The sequence below is a fragment of the Bos indicus genome, chromosome 27 (genome assembly GCF_029378745.1).
Source record: "Bos indicus isolate NIAB-ARS_2022 breed Sahiwal x Tharparkar chromosome 27, NIAB-ARS_B.indTharparkar_mat_pri_1.0, whole genome shotgun sequence".
Classification (NCBI taxonomy): Eukaryota; Metazoa; Chordata; class Mammalia; order Artiodactyla; family Bovidae; genus Bos; species Bos indicus.
Window position 1 is genome coordinate 30,738,059 of NC_091786.1, and position 14,992 is coordinate 30,753,050.

Here is a 14,992-nt window from a genome sequence, read left to right on the forward strand (position 1 = left end):
GAAGAAATACATACCCCACTCACACTCTATCAGATATTATCTTGTTTTTTGCTCAGCATTGATCTCAAGTCAGTGGTAAAGACACAGGGTTTATGTTACTTATGCCCAGATCAGCTGAGAGGTGGAACTCCAGTCCAGACATCTGGGATCCTAACGTCCCTGTCAAGGCCTCTGAAGCTTCCCGAGGTCATGAAATGGATGTGTGAGAACTATCAGAAAAGTTCTAGGATGTCTGAAATTGGGCATTTTTTTTTTTGCCATCTTTTCCAGTATTTGCATTGTTTGAGCTTCAGTATTGAATATTATGTTGTAACAGTTTGTGTGTGTGTGTGTTTTAGCAGTAGTAGGAATCATTAATGTAAAATTATCTAAAATATTAGCATCAGCCATCTTGTTGCTTACTGCAAGCTGTGTTCTTACACTGACCATATAGAAACAGGAGGCAGAGTAAACCCACCCCATGTACACTTCAGTCCAGGCAGGCCCTTTGCCTGGTCTGTATTGTGAATGGGGGGACATGGAATATAAATAAAAATAATATTAATAAATAAAAATAAAAGTAAAAATAATTTTTAAATAAAGTGAAAAATTTTTTTTAAATTAGCAGTGAATAAATGTATTTTTTAATGCTAAGAAAAATATAGAGAATTTCACCCTTTTAAGCATCTCCTGGATCTTTATTTTTTTAAAATGCCAAGAAAAGAAAAATGGCAGTGCTGAAAGCCAGAAACTTAGTAGAAAGAATCCAAACCTTTAATTACCCAAGCTAAATGGAATTTAGAAGCACATCGTGAATGATGAAGAATCTTCCTTTTTTTCTTGGGAAAAGAAATCTATTTTATATCACTAACAAGAGCCAGAATAACTTTTAAATCTAAAGTCTTGTGTAGGGCATCTACAAATAGATCAAAAGGCAGAGTCACTTCTGCGGTTGTTGTTTAGACACTAAGTTATGTCCAACTCTTTTGCGACCCCGTGGTCTGTAGCCCACCAGGCTCCTCTGTCCATGGGATTTCCCAGGCAAGGAGTGGGTTGCCATTTCCTTCAGAGGATCTTTCCAACCAAGGGATTGAACCTGGGTCTCCTGCATTGGCAGGTGGATTCTTTATCACTGAACCACCACTACCTACAAATATAAGTATAATCTCAGCATCTTTCTTCTGAAAGTCCAACTCATCCACTTTACCATATTGGAAGTATGAATTAAAACTTTCTTTATAGCAGAAGAAACCCATGTAATTGTATACCATAAAATTTATACACAATGAATATGTAATATCTAACTAAATTCTCAATTATTATTTTTTAAATTATAATACTGATCATGCTGCTGCTGCTGCTAAGTCACTTCAGTCATGTCCGACTCTGTGCGACCCCATAGACAGCAGCCCACCAGGCTCCCCTGTCCCTGGGATTCTCCAGGCAAGAATACCGCAGTGGGTTGCCATTCCCTTCTCCAATGCATGAAAGTGAAAAGTGAAAGTGAAGTCGCTCAGTCGTGTCTGACTCCCAGCGACCCCATGGACTGCAGCCCACCAGGCTCCTTCATCCATGGGATTTTCCAGGCAAGAGTACTGCAGTGGGGTGCCATTGCCTTCTCCAATACTGATCATAGTGAGTGAATATCAGAATACTATCACAAAGACCAGCTGAATATCATACTTGTATGAGAAGTAAACTTATAAAAAGTATAAAAGAGTTAGTAATATACTGCATACATATGATTATAATGTATACTGCTTCTATATCAGGAATTAGTAAACTAAACTTAAAGGCTAAATCCTGCCCCACTTCCTGTTTTTGTCAATAAAGTTTTATTGGAATACAGCCCTGTTCATTTGTTTACGTATTGTCTCTGGCTACTTTTATGCAAATGCAATGGAAAATTGAGTAGTTGCAGCAAAGATACTCCATCCTGCAAAGCCTAAAATATTTATTCTTTTACAGAAAAAGTTTGTCAATCCCTGATCTACATATTTTGTGGAATTGAGTTTCATTAAGGAGCTTTCCTGGATTTACTGCAGTGACAAATTCTGGAGTTAATTGATGAGCTATGATGTGCTTAGTCACTCAGTTGCGTCTGACTCTTTGTGACCCCATGGATTAGAGCCTGCCAGGCTTCTCCATCCATGGGGATTCTCCAGGGAAGAATACTGGAGTGGGTTGCCATGCGCTCCTCCAGGGAATCTTCCCAACCCAGGGATCGAACCCAGGTTTCCCACATTACAGGCAGGTTAATTACCGTCTGAGCCACCAGGGAAGCCCAAATGATGAGCAGGTAAATTTGTATTTTTGGATAAATTCTGTGATTCTATTTCAGTTCAATGTGATGAAACTAAGTACATGTATAGACATATATAAATCCTAGAAGTATACCTAAGAGTTATATAAACAGATGTATATATACAGGCAAGTGTTCATATAAACTCTCCAAAAGATTTAAAGTTGCTACCTTTGTCTTTCTAAGCCTCAATTCCCCCATTGGTAAAAGGATAATAGTAACTGTTACATTATTTCATCATCATCATCATCATGATACTCACACTCAGTCATGTCTGACTCTTTGCGACCCCATGGACTGCAGCCTGCAAGGCTCCTCTGTCCATGGGATTTTCCAGGAAAGAATACAGGAGTGGGTTGCAATTTCTTCCTCCAGGGGAACTTCCCCACCCAGGGATCAAACTGGAATCTCTTGAGGCTCCTTCATTGTCAGGCAGGTTCTTTATTGCATATTAGCAAAATAATGCCATAATGATGAAAGGAAATGAATGCTGAACGGAATGCCCAGCATAGAATAAGCACTTAATAAATGTAAGTTACTAATATTTTAGGTTGCTTTATTGACAGTCTTTACCCCCAAGGAAGCAGATCTGTCTCTGAGAGAAGGTATGTGATCTTTCTTATAGGGAAGATCAAAAGTCATTATCAGAATGCTTGTGTTGCCTTCTAGACCACTCATATATAAAACCAAACGATGTTCCTTATCAGTGGGCTGACAATCTGAACTCGATTCTTGTCAGAGCTTAATCCAGATTAGCTCTTCTTTGATGCATATAAAAAGAAAACTCAGAATGATTGGTTTGTACCAAGACAGAGTGCCTGAAGAATTATGGATGGGGGTTCGTGACATTGTACAGGAGGCAGGGATCGAGACCATCCTCAAGAAAAAGAAAGGCAATGGTTGTCTTTCAAAGACAAATGGTTGTCTGAGGAGACCTTATAAATAGCTGTGAAAAGAAGAGAAGTGAAAGGCAAAGGAGAAAAGGAAAGATACACCCATTTGAATGCAGAGTTCCAAAGAATAGCAAGAAGAGATAAGAAAGCCTTCCTTGGTGATCAATGCAAGGAAATAGAAGAAAACAATAGAATGGGAAAGACTAGAGATCCCTTCAAGAAAATTAGAGATACCAAGGGAACATTTCACACAAAGATGGGCACAATAAAGGACAGAAATGGTATGGATCTAATAGAAGCAGAAGATATTAAGAAGAGGTGGTAAAAATACACAGAAGAACTGTACAAAAAAGATCTTCATGACCGAAATCATCACAATGGTGTGATCACTGACCTAAAGCCAGACATCCTGGAATGTGAAGTCAAGTGGACCTTAGGAAGCATCACTATGAACAAAGCTAGTGGAGGTGATGGAATTCCAGTTGAGCTCTTTCAAATCCTAAAAGATGATGCTGTTAAAATGTGGCACTCAATATACCAGCAAATTTGGAAAACTCAGCAGTGGCCACAGGACTGGAAAAGGTCAGTTTTGATTCCAATCCCAAAGAAAGGCAATGACAAAGAATGCTCAAACTACTGCACAATTGCACTCATCTCATATGCTAGCAAAGTAATGCTCAAAATTCTCCAAGCCAGGCTTCAACAGTATGTGAACCGTGAACTTCCAGATGTTCAATCTGGATTTAGAAAAGGCAGAGGAACCAGAGATCAAATTGCCAACATCTCTTGGATCATTGAAAAAGCAAGAGAATTCCAGAGAAACATCTATTTCTGCTTTATTGACTATGCCAAAGCCTTTGACTGTGTGGATCACAGCAAACTGTGGAAAATTCTTCAAGAGATAGGAATACCTGACCACCTTACCTGCCTCCTGAGAAACCTGTATGCAGGTCAGGAGGCAACAGTTAGAACTGGACATGAAACAACAGACTGGTTCCAAATCAGGAAAGGAGTCCGTCAAGGCCGTATATTGTCACCCTGCTTATTTAACTTCTATGCGGAGTACATCATGAGAAACAGAAGGGATGGATAAAGCACAAGCTGGAATCAAGATTGCCAGGAGAAATATCAATAACCTCAGATACGCAGATTACACCACCCTTATAACAGAAAGTGAAGAAGAACTAAAGAGCCTCTTGATGAAAGTGAAAGAGGAGAGTGAAAATGTTGGCTTAAAACTCAACATTCAGAAAACGAAGATCATGGCATCTGGTCCCATCACTTCATGGCAAATAGATCAAGAAACAATGGAAACAGTGACAGACTTTATTATTTGGGGCTCCAAAATCACTGCAGATGGTGATTGCAGTCTTGAATTTAAAAGACACATACTCCTTGGAAGAAAAGCTATGACCAACCTAAACAGCATATTAAAAAGCAGAGACATTACTTTGCTAACAAAGGTCTGTCTAGTCAAAGCTATGATTTTTCCAGTAGTCATGTATAGGTGTGAGTGTTGGACTATAAAGAAAGTTGAGTGCTGAAGAATGAATAGTTTTGAACTGTGGTGTTGGAGAAAACTCTTGCGAGTCCCTTGGACTGCAAGGAGATCCAACCAGTCCATCCTAAAGGCGATCAGTCCTGGGTGTTCATTTAAAGGACTGATGCTGAAACTGAAACTCCAATACTTTGGCCACCTGATGCAAAGAACTGACCCATTTGAAAAGACTCTGATGCTGGGAGGGATTGGGGGCAGGAGGAGAAGGGGATGACAGAGGATGAGACGGTTGGATGGCATCACCGGCTCAATGGACATGAGTTTGGGTAAACTCTGGGAGTTGGCGATGGACAGGGAGGCCTTCATTACTGCGTGCAGACTTTGTCTAGTTGCAACGAGCAAGGACTACTCTCCAGTTGCAGTGTGTGGGGTCCTCATTACAGTAGCTTCTCTTGCTGCGGAGTGCAGGCTCTGTGCAGGGTGCGAGGGCTTCAGTAGGTCTATCACGCAGGCTCAGTAGTTGTGGCCCATGGGCTTAGCTGTTCTGACGCATGTGGGATCTTAGTACCTGCACCAGGGATCAAACCCGTGTCCTCTGAATTGGTAGGTGAATTCTTAACCACTGGACCACTAGGGAGGTCCCTAATCATCCATTCTTATAGCCTTTTAAAAGTTTGTTTAGAAGCTGTCCCCTCCGCTGCCGGAGTGGGGCGCTGCGCCACGCGTTGGGGCCGGAAATTCCCGCGGCCTGAAAAAAAGAAAAAATAAAAAAAATTTAAAAAATAAAAATAAAAGTTTGTTTAGCATCAAGTTTGCTGATAAACAGAATACATCATCTAGGATATATTTCCTTCACTTGACATCAACTTATCAGGTGCCAGGGAAGACCTCTGGGGCATCACAAACACTAGCCTAGTCTACATGAAATTGCTGATTGAGTGATTTGTCCATCCACTGACATTTGGGGTCTGTTTCTTTTTTCCACCTCTTTCTCTCATCAGCTCCACCTGATTTTTGAATCACTGATGCCCAGTGATAATTTCTTGGCTCTAACTCTGGCTTCTCTCTTCTATGGCTTTTGTCATCTTCTGTATATCTCTTGATCTCAGCATTCAGCTCTGTTTTTCCTTCACTATGGGGAATGAATAAGATAAATTTGTTGCTTCTCCAGCAAAACCCTCCCCACCAGCTCCCACAGTCTTCATCCCTTTGGTGGTATCACACCAGATAGTATAAAATACTTTCACTGAGTTAAAAATCTCACCTTATATCCTTATTTTTGTTTAGGATCACTATAAAAAAAAGTCTATGTGAAGTACATTTTTGTACTTCTAGCCAATTTTCTTTTGAGGATTTGTCTGTTATTAATCAGGAACTCCAATGGGAAGATTTGTATTAGACTCTTTTGCACACAGTTTAATGCCAGACACTCTCTCTCTTCTAAATAACTTGTGTGTGTTTTTTTTCAGACTATGAAGGCACTGTAACCTTTTCCTTTTATCTAACTACCTATCTGTTGGCTTAATAACTGGGTGCTCAGACTAAATATGACATTTGAATGTAATTACTGCCTAATCCAAGTTTCTATGCAAATTTTTGTTATTTTCTATGAAGTCACAAATCTCTTTTTGGTACTCAAGAGAAATATGAAAACAACCCCCCCCCATACATTTTTTAAAAATTTCTACATGCCATGATTTCTAAACAAAATCTGAGAATTAATTATTACATTTAAACTTTTAGTGAGGTGATAAAGGTGGATCTGGGTGTATCCAGATGGTGTTAGTGGTAAAGTCCCAACTGCCTATGCAAGAGTCATAAGAGACGTGGGTTCGATCTATGGGTCAGGAAGGTCCCCTTAAGGAGGGCCTGGCAACCCACTCCAGTATTCTTGCTGGGAGAATCCCATGGACAGAGGAGTGTGGCGGGCTATAGTCCATAGAGTTGCAAAGAGTTGGACATGACTGAAGCGACTTAGCATACACGCACAGGTGTATCAATGGCTATTAGCCATCTTGAATTTCCCTGGAATCTTAGTTCAGCATATTGTCCAAAACTTTGTCAGTAGGAGGAAAGGAAGTAAGCACCTTTAACAACAAGCTAAGAACCATATACAGAGTGGAGTTAGGTATTATTAAATACCATGGCTATTGAGTTAGTTCCTCAAGGAGAGGCAGCTTCATTTCACTGACCAGTAATCCCTGGAAACGATGGAATCTCTCAGTTTTGAGCAGACATTTTAATTGAGATACAAGTGATATATAACATTATATTAATTGCAGGTGTACAACATAATGTTTCAACATTTGTATGTATTATGAAGTGATCATCACAAAAACTTAACAGCCATTACCATACTTTGTTACAAAGTTTTTATTATGGTGACAACTTTTAAGATCTACTCTCTTAGCAACTTTCAAATATAAACACTATACAGATGTCCCTTTTATGAGCCATGGTTTTCTTTTCCCCTGCTTGTCTCCTACAGTCAACAGCAGTCCAAAAATAATAAATAGAAATTTCTAGAAACAATTCAAAAGTTTTAAATTGCTCACAGCACTGATAAAACCTCATGCCATCCAGCTAGTCACTTGGTAATCCTCTGGTTATCAGATTTACTGTCAAAGTACCACAGTGCTTAAGTTCAAGTACCCGTAATTTAATAAATAGCCTCAAAGTGCCCGAGAGATGAGGCTGGCAATTTGAATATGCCAAAAAAGAAGTCATGGTGGAAGTTCAGCTTTGCTGTTGCACCTCAAACTGCAAAAGATACAGCTACAGAACATCATAAATTCTTAGTAAAGACAGTTGTTGTCATTGTAGTTCAGATGCTCAGTCATGTCTGACTCTTTGTGACCCCATGGGCTGCAGCACACCAGGCTCCTCTGTTCTCCATTATCTCCTGGATTTTGCTCAAATTCATGTCCATTGAGTTGGTGATGCCATCTTACCATCTCATCCTGTGCTGCCCCCTTCTCCTTTGCCTTCAGTCTTTCCCAGCATTAAGGTGTTTTCTAATGAATCAGCTCTTCACATCAGGTGCCCAAAGTCCAGGGGTTACAGCTTCAGCATCAGTCCTTCCAGGGAATATTCAGGGTTGATTTTCTTTAGGATTGACTGGTTTGATCTCTTTGTTGTCCAAGGACTCACAAGAGTCTTATCCAGCATCACACTTCGAAAGCATCAGTTCTTTGGCCCTCAGTCTTCTTTATGGTCCAACTCTCACATCTGTGCCTGGCTACTGGTAAAACCAGACCTTTGACTATATGAACCTTTGTTGGCTAAGTGATGTCTCTGCTTTTTAATACACTGTCTAGGTTTGTCATAGCTTTCCTTCCAAGCAGCAAGCGTCTTTGAATTTCATGGCTGCAGTCACCATCTGCAGTAATTTTAGAGCCTGAGAAAAGAAGATCTGTCACTGCTTCCACTTTTTCCCCTTCTATTTGCCATGAAGTGATGGGACTGAATGAATGCCATGATCTTAGTTTTTATAAGACTGAATTTCAAGCCAGCTTTCACTCTTCTCTTTTCACTCTCCTTTTTCACCCTCATCAATAGGCTCTTTAGTTCTTTTTCACTTTCTACCATTAGTGTGGTATCATCTGCATATCTGAGATTGCTGGTATTTCTCCTGAAAATACATTAAATATATACAATAAGATATTTTGAGAGAAAGACAATTTTCACCTAACTTTTATTACAGTATATTATAATTATTCTATATTGTTATTAGTTATTGTTGCTAATCTCTGTGCCTAATTATAAATTAAACTTTATCCTAAGTATGTATGTATGGGAAAAAACATATGTAGGGTTCAGGCATCCACTGGGGTCTTGAAACTTATCCCCCACAGATAAGAGACGACTTCTGTGTTATTATCTGTAGCTAACACTGTACATTATATTCCCAGGACTTATTTATTTTATACCTGAAGTCTGTTCTTTTTGGCCCCTTTCACTCATTTCATTTGCCCTTCCTCTATTCCTGGCAACCACCAGTCTGTTCTCTGTATCTATGAGCTCGATTGTATTTGATTTTTTGTTTTTAGATTCCATTTATGTATAAGTGAGATCGTACAGCATTTGCTGTTCTCTGTCTGATTCATTTTGCTCAGCACACATAATACCCTCAAGGTCTATCCATGTTGCTGCAAAAGGCAAGAGTTCATTATTTTTGTGGCTTAATTGTGTTCCGTTGTCTGTGTGTGTATTTCCCGTCTTGTTTATCCATTCATCTATCAGTGGACACTCAGGTTGTTTGCTTATCCTGGCTATTGTAAGCCATGCTGCAGTGAACCTTGAGGTGCGTGTCCTTTCAGGTTAGTGTTATTGCTTTCTTCAGATAAATGCCCAGTAGTGGAATTGCTAGGTTATATGGTAGTTCTAGTTTTAAATTCTGAGGCACCTCCATGCTCTTTTCCATAGTGGCTGCACCAATTTACATTCCTACCAACTGAGCACAAGGGGTCCCTTCTCTCCATATCCTCGCCAACACTTGTTATTTCTTGTCCTTTTGATGATAGTTATTCTAACAGGTGTGGGGGTGGTAACTCATTGTGATTTTGACTTTCCTGATTATTAGTTATGTTGAGCATTTTTTTTTATCTTGGCTATTCGAATGTCCTCTTTGCAAAAATGTCTATTCAGATCCTCTCAGCATTTTTAAATCAGATTGACATTTTTTTTTTTTTTTTGCTATTGAATTGTTATGAGTTCTTTATATAGTTTGGATAATAACTCCTTATCATCTGTATGATTTGCAAATATTTTCTGCCATTCCCTAGGTTGCCTTGTCATTTTGCTGACAATTTCCTTTAATGTAGCCCCATGTGTTTATTTTTGCTTTTGGAGTCAGATCCAAAAAATCTTTGCCAAGACCTATACATATTTTTACTGTGAGATTTTTTTCTGATTTTTTTTCTTACATTTTATAAATGAATTGGTCATACTATTAACATTCCATATAGTCTCAATAGATAATCACTACTTTAAAATGTATGTGATTATGCCTTTATACACATTTGAAAAAAGAGAACCCTTGGTGAAAATGCATGGAGAGAAAATCAAGCGTTTTGAAATCTGTGTATTGTTACAGAGATCCATTGATATGGTATATTGGTATTTTCGTTTAATAAAAATATAAAAGGAAACTAATAGTCCACCTGTAAATAGTGATTTTTGCATCAGTTGGGGGCTAGATCTTGGGAAATACAAAGCATGTAATAAATAATGCTTACTTAAAGGAAATCACAATTATTCTTCTTTTTTCATAGCTTAAAACAAACATTTGTTATTATCCCTCTTGGCTGTGAGAGTTGACTGGGCCTCCTTGGATGGCTCTGATTTTGGCCTCCCATGCTGTTAGAGCCACATGGCCATGAGGCTGGAGTCCTCTAGAGGGTCCTTCCCTCCTGTGCGGTGCCTGAGCTGGATCTGCTGATGTGGCTGGGGGATGGCTGGGTGTTTCCCCTCACTCTCATGCTTTCCACACACAGCCTTTCCACGTTGCTTCCTTTACTGCATGGCCGAACGCTCAGTGTAGCCAGACTTCTCACATGGCTGCTGGCTTCCCCAAAGCAAGTGGACTGAGAGTTTAAAATCATTTTCCATGGCTAAAATGAAATAATAGTCACAGTTTAATGAACACCAATTCCCATGCCAGATATTATGGATATATTTTATTCTATTCTCATAACCACCCAGACCCAGAGATCGAACCTGGGACACCTACATTGCAGGCAGGTTCTTTACCATCTGAGCCACCCAGGAAACCCTAAGAATCCAGGAGAGTATCACTATTCCTATATTAAAGATGAAGGAACCGAGACTCAGAATTGTTATCTAATTGCACCACTGCACACAGCTGGAAAATGGGCAATTCAGGCTGTTTTATCCAATTCAAATCCAGATTTGTTCTCTCTTTAAAACCCATATCCTTTCTCCTCTGCTGAGCCACCTCTTATGAACCCAGGAAAAGTTAAATGGCAATACAAGAGATAAAAAACAGTTCAATAAATGGGATGTCATGAATAGGTAAGTTCTCTAGGACTTCAGCACAGGTGAAATTCCCTATGAACTAGGATTTCTGAGCTTTCTTACAAGGGATTAAATGATCTACGTGCTATAAACTTTTGTTCACAAACTGAAGATAATTCTACAAGGTATATATTTTCTTCTTATCAGACATTTTTGCCTATCTCAAATTCTGTATCTTCCCTCCTGACACAGGTATTAAAATTCTAGATCTGCTAACAACTGAGCAGATATAGTTTTCCTTAAGTAGCTTGGATAATAACTCTTGGTTATCTTGATATTTTTGCTGATTTCCTTTTTGCTGTATTAGACTATACCTAGATGATATGAGCATTGTTATTTAAGCCTAAAAGAGAGTCCAATCCACTGATTAAAGCAGGAAGAAAGGGTGATTCCATTAGAAGAGGCAGTTGCTAAACTGATGGAGTATTTTCTCTGCTGGTTGCAGACAAAGAGAGATAGCCTTGTAAAATCCTAAAATGCACCTCAAACTTTGCCTTACGCTCATTGGATGTGACCACCAGGTTTATAGCTTCATGTCTGGTTGACTCTTATTTCCTACTGTACCCCCATGTGGAGTGAGAGCCCCATTGAGGGACTATTCCAGCATGTACGGATTCCAAAGACGGGGAGAGAAATGGCACATACCCATATGGGACATGCAGCAGATTCATCTTCATGCTGATTTGTTATTTTTCTGTTGCTCAGTCATGTCTGACTCTTTGCAACCTGATGGACCGCAGCACGCCAGGCTTCCCTGTCCTTCACCATCTTCCGGAGCTTGCTCCAACTCATGTCCATCAAGTCAATGAGGCCATCCAACGATCTTGTCCTCTGTCAGCCCCTTCTCCTCCTGCCTTCAGTCTTTCCCTGCTCCAGGGTCTTTTCTAAAGAATCAGCTCCTCGCATCAGGTGGCCAAAGTATTGGAGCTTCAGCATCATGCTGATTATATCCCCCAAATCACAGAAAGTGGATCCTTGTCAAATTAGGCAGTGGAATCTTTAATGAGTTTGCAAGAGCTAATATCATTGGCTACATCTGAGGGAATTAAGTTGGCCTGGATAAAGGCTACACACAAGTTATCCCAATCATTTTCTTTTCTCATGATGCTGTCTAATCCTAGGCTTGTTGTTGTTCAGTCACTAAGTCATGTCTGAGTCTTTGTGATCCCATGGACTACAGCACACCAGGCTTCCCTGTCCTTCACCATCTCCCAGAATTTGCTCAAACTCATGTCCATTGACTCGATGATGCTATCCAACTATCTCATCCTCTGTCACCCCCTGTCTCCTCCTGACCTCAATCTTTCCCAACATCAAGGTCTTTTTCAATGAGTCACCTCTTCTCATCAAGTGGCCAAAGTATTGGAGCTTCAGCATCAGGCCTTCCAATGAATATCCAGGGTTGATTTCATTTAGGATTGACTGGTTTGATCTCCTTGTTGTCCAGGGGGCTTTCAGATATTTTAATATGTCTGTGCCACCATCCAGAGTTTTTTGGTTTGGTAAAAAGAGGAATCCAATGATACTATCATGCATCTGGACTATAAGTTACTGGAGGTAGGGATGCGGGCAAGACCACCAGATTCTTCTAGGCCTCTGAGGTGGTGCTTGTACACATCATATTTCCTTTATAGACAATTATCTTTTGAAGGTCTGCCCGCTGAACACTTTACACTCAAGTGATACCAAACTCTTGTGTTGGCTTTACACCAAAGTTGGTCTCTGGAATTTTGTTCAATTCTTTGCTCTGTCATCCTTTACTCCTCTTACTCCTGCCTAGCTTCAAGTTCTAGCTCAGATATCTTCTCCTCCAGGAAACTTTCCAAAGCCCCCTTCCATGCCATGCACACTTCTGCATGTTCCTGGAATAGTCCACTGGAGGCATCTGTGTATCATGTCTGTCTCCATAAATCCATTAAGAATAAATATCATTTCTCACTCGTCTTTGCACCCCAGTGCCCACCTCCATGCCTGGCTTGTATTTGAGCTCAGTAGGATTTGTTGGACTAAAGAATGAATGAGCAGGAGCTCAATGAGGCAAACCAGAGGACTGGCTGTCCCAAGCACAAGCACTGTTGTCTGCATGGCTCAGAAAGGATCTCTTGTACAGGAATTCTAACCGAGTTATTCCATGTTGCCTCACAGAAGCATAAATCCATTCTTTTAACCTTCTAAAGTTCAAAATTGCATGGAAAACACAACTGGGAAGTTCTAACAATTCAGTGGGGGCTTCCCTGGTGGCTCAGTCAATAAGGAATCTGCCTGCAATGCAGGAGACCTGGGTTTGATCCCTGGGTAGAGAAAATCCCCTGGAGAAGGAAATGGCAACCCACTCCAGTATTCTTGCCTGGAGAATCCCCTGTACAGAGGAGCCTGGTGGGCTACAGTTCATAGGGTCATGAGAATTGGACACAACTTAGTGACTAAACCACTACCAGCCAACAATTCATTGAGTCTAAACTGCTTCCCTTCAGAGTCATGGGAAGAGCCAAGAAGAAAGAGGTAGGAACTGATGTAACCAAATTGGGAGTTTCTGATGATACCCATACAGGCATTAAGTCCAGGAAAGCAGACAGAACAGAGTGATACCAAAGTAAAGTGGTGTGTTCTCCTGACACAGGGGAAGAGACAGCAAGCCAAAGGGGTCAGACAAATACAAAGGGATTCAAGTTAATTTCTTAAAAGAACTGACTCTATTTGAGACTTGCTTGCATGTGCCAAATTTTCAACAGCCACAGGCTGAGTGAATAATGATGCTGACTGCCTTGCTGCGCTTTCCAGAGATGGGCAGCATTCTCTGGCCAGCTCCATGGCAGATCGGAAATGAGGAACCCCGGGATGTTAGCTGTGAATGATCCCAGTGCTGACCGGCAGATCACAGATTTATTTAAGATCAGCAGGAAATGAAGTGGGTATCATGGCCCCCTAAGGCTTTCTGATCAGCTTAGAAGGCAGGACGACAATGAGATACAGTAGACAGCCCTTCGAAATCAGTGAAGTGCTATTTGCATCTCTTTGGGGAATAAGAGCTGGTGCCGATGGGGAAGGACAGGAGGTTCTGTCTTTCATTGTCAAGCTGGGAAGCGCCTAGGAGCTTAATCCCAGCCTCCCTTGCTCCAATGCTACTATTGGAATGAGATCTTCTGCAAAAGGCTGCTTTGGCAAAAGATGCTACTAATGTTTCTCGTTGAGTTTAAAGAAAGAGAGTCAAAAATTTGCTTTATCTCCTGTAGCCTCTTCGTCAGTGAATAGGATTCATGACCCTGGAGTGAGTGAGATTTGAGTTTCTTCAGGTCAAATACTATCGATGAGAGCAGGCACCCGGGTTGCCCCAAGCTATCGAGAAATTCTTATGGACAGAAGCGATGAACTGCAGTTCCCAGCTGCATACTGAATGTTTCCTATTAACTCACTATCCTTTGCAGTAAATCAACTTACTCTCCATTACAATAGATGGCAATAGTGTATTACTTGTCAGCAACAAGCTGCCATAATAAGGCTCTTTCAGACAGCCTCTCAGATACAGATTGTGATGTCTGGAGAAATAGAATTGCTTTTTTAAAAAAAGTATGAGCCATGACTGTGTAATGAGGTCAAATCCAGTATTTCAACAGGAGGGTCCCTGAATTTTCTTACATCACAACAAGAAATTGACTGCAAAGAGCATGATGAACATTCATTATTTTAATTGAAAACTATTTATGAAATTGAGGTCCTATGAATTCAGCAACAGAAATATCTTGTCCAAAATGTTAAAAGCCTACAGAAACTACAAATTATCCAGTGGATTCTGGAAACAGCCAGAAGGCTTGGATCCATTGATTGCCTCTGCAGCTTACCAGCTGTGTGACCACAGGTAGGGTGAAAGTGAAAGTCGCTCAGTCCTGTCCAACTCTTTGCGACCCCATGGACTATACAGTGCATGGAATTCTCCAGGCCAGAATACTAGAGTGGGTAACCTTTCCCTTCTCCAGGGGATCTTCCCAACCCAGGGATTGAACCCAGGTGTCCCACACTGCAGGTGGATTCTTTACCAGCTAAGCCACCAGGGAAGCTCAAGAATACTACAGTGAGTAGCCTATCCCTTCTCCAGTGGATCTTCCCGACCCAGGAATAGAACTGGTATCTCCTACATTGCAGGCTGATTCTTTACCAGCTGGGCTACCAGGTTACTTGGACCCCATCCTTACCTCTCAGGTCTGATGAAGGCAACAATCATCTCTTCTATTGGAACACACGATTGTGGTTTAAATGAGATGACATCCTTAATGTGCCCCCACAAAT

At 40.7% G+C, this 14,992-nt stretch overlaps 1 non-coding gene across 1 annotated transcript; it reads left to right on the forward strand.

Annotated features, from left to right (window-relative positions):
• The first annotated feature begins 384 nt into the window (after positions 1-384).
• LOC139180259 (small nucleolar RNA SNORA51) lies at positions 385-521 on the forward strand. The gene has a single exon (XR_011564592.1). It is a non-coding gene; the product is annotated as a small nucleolar RNA SNORA51 (small nucleolar RNA).
• The last annotated feature ends 14,471 nt before the right edge of the window (positions 522-14,992 follow it).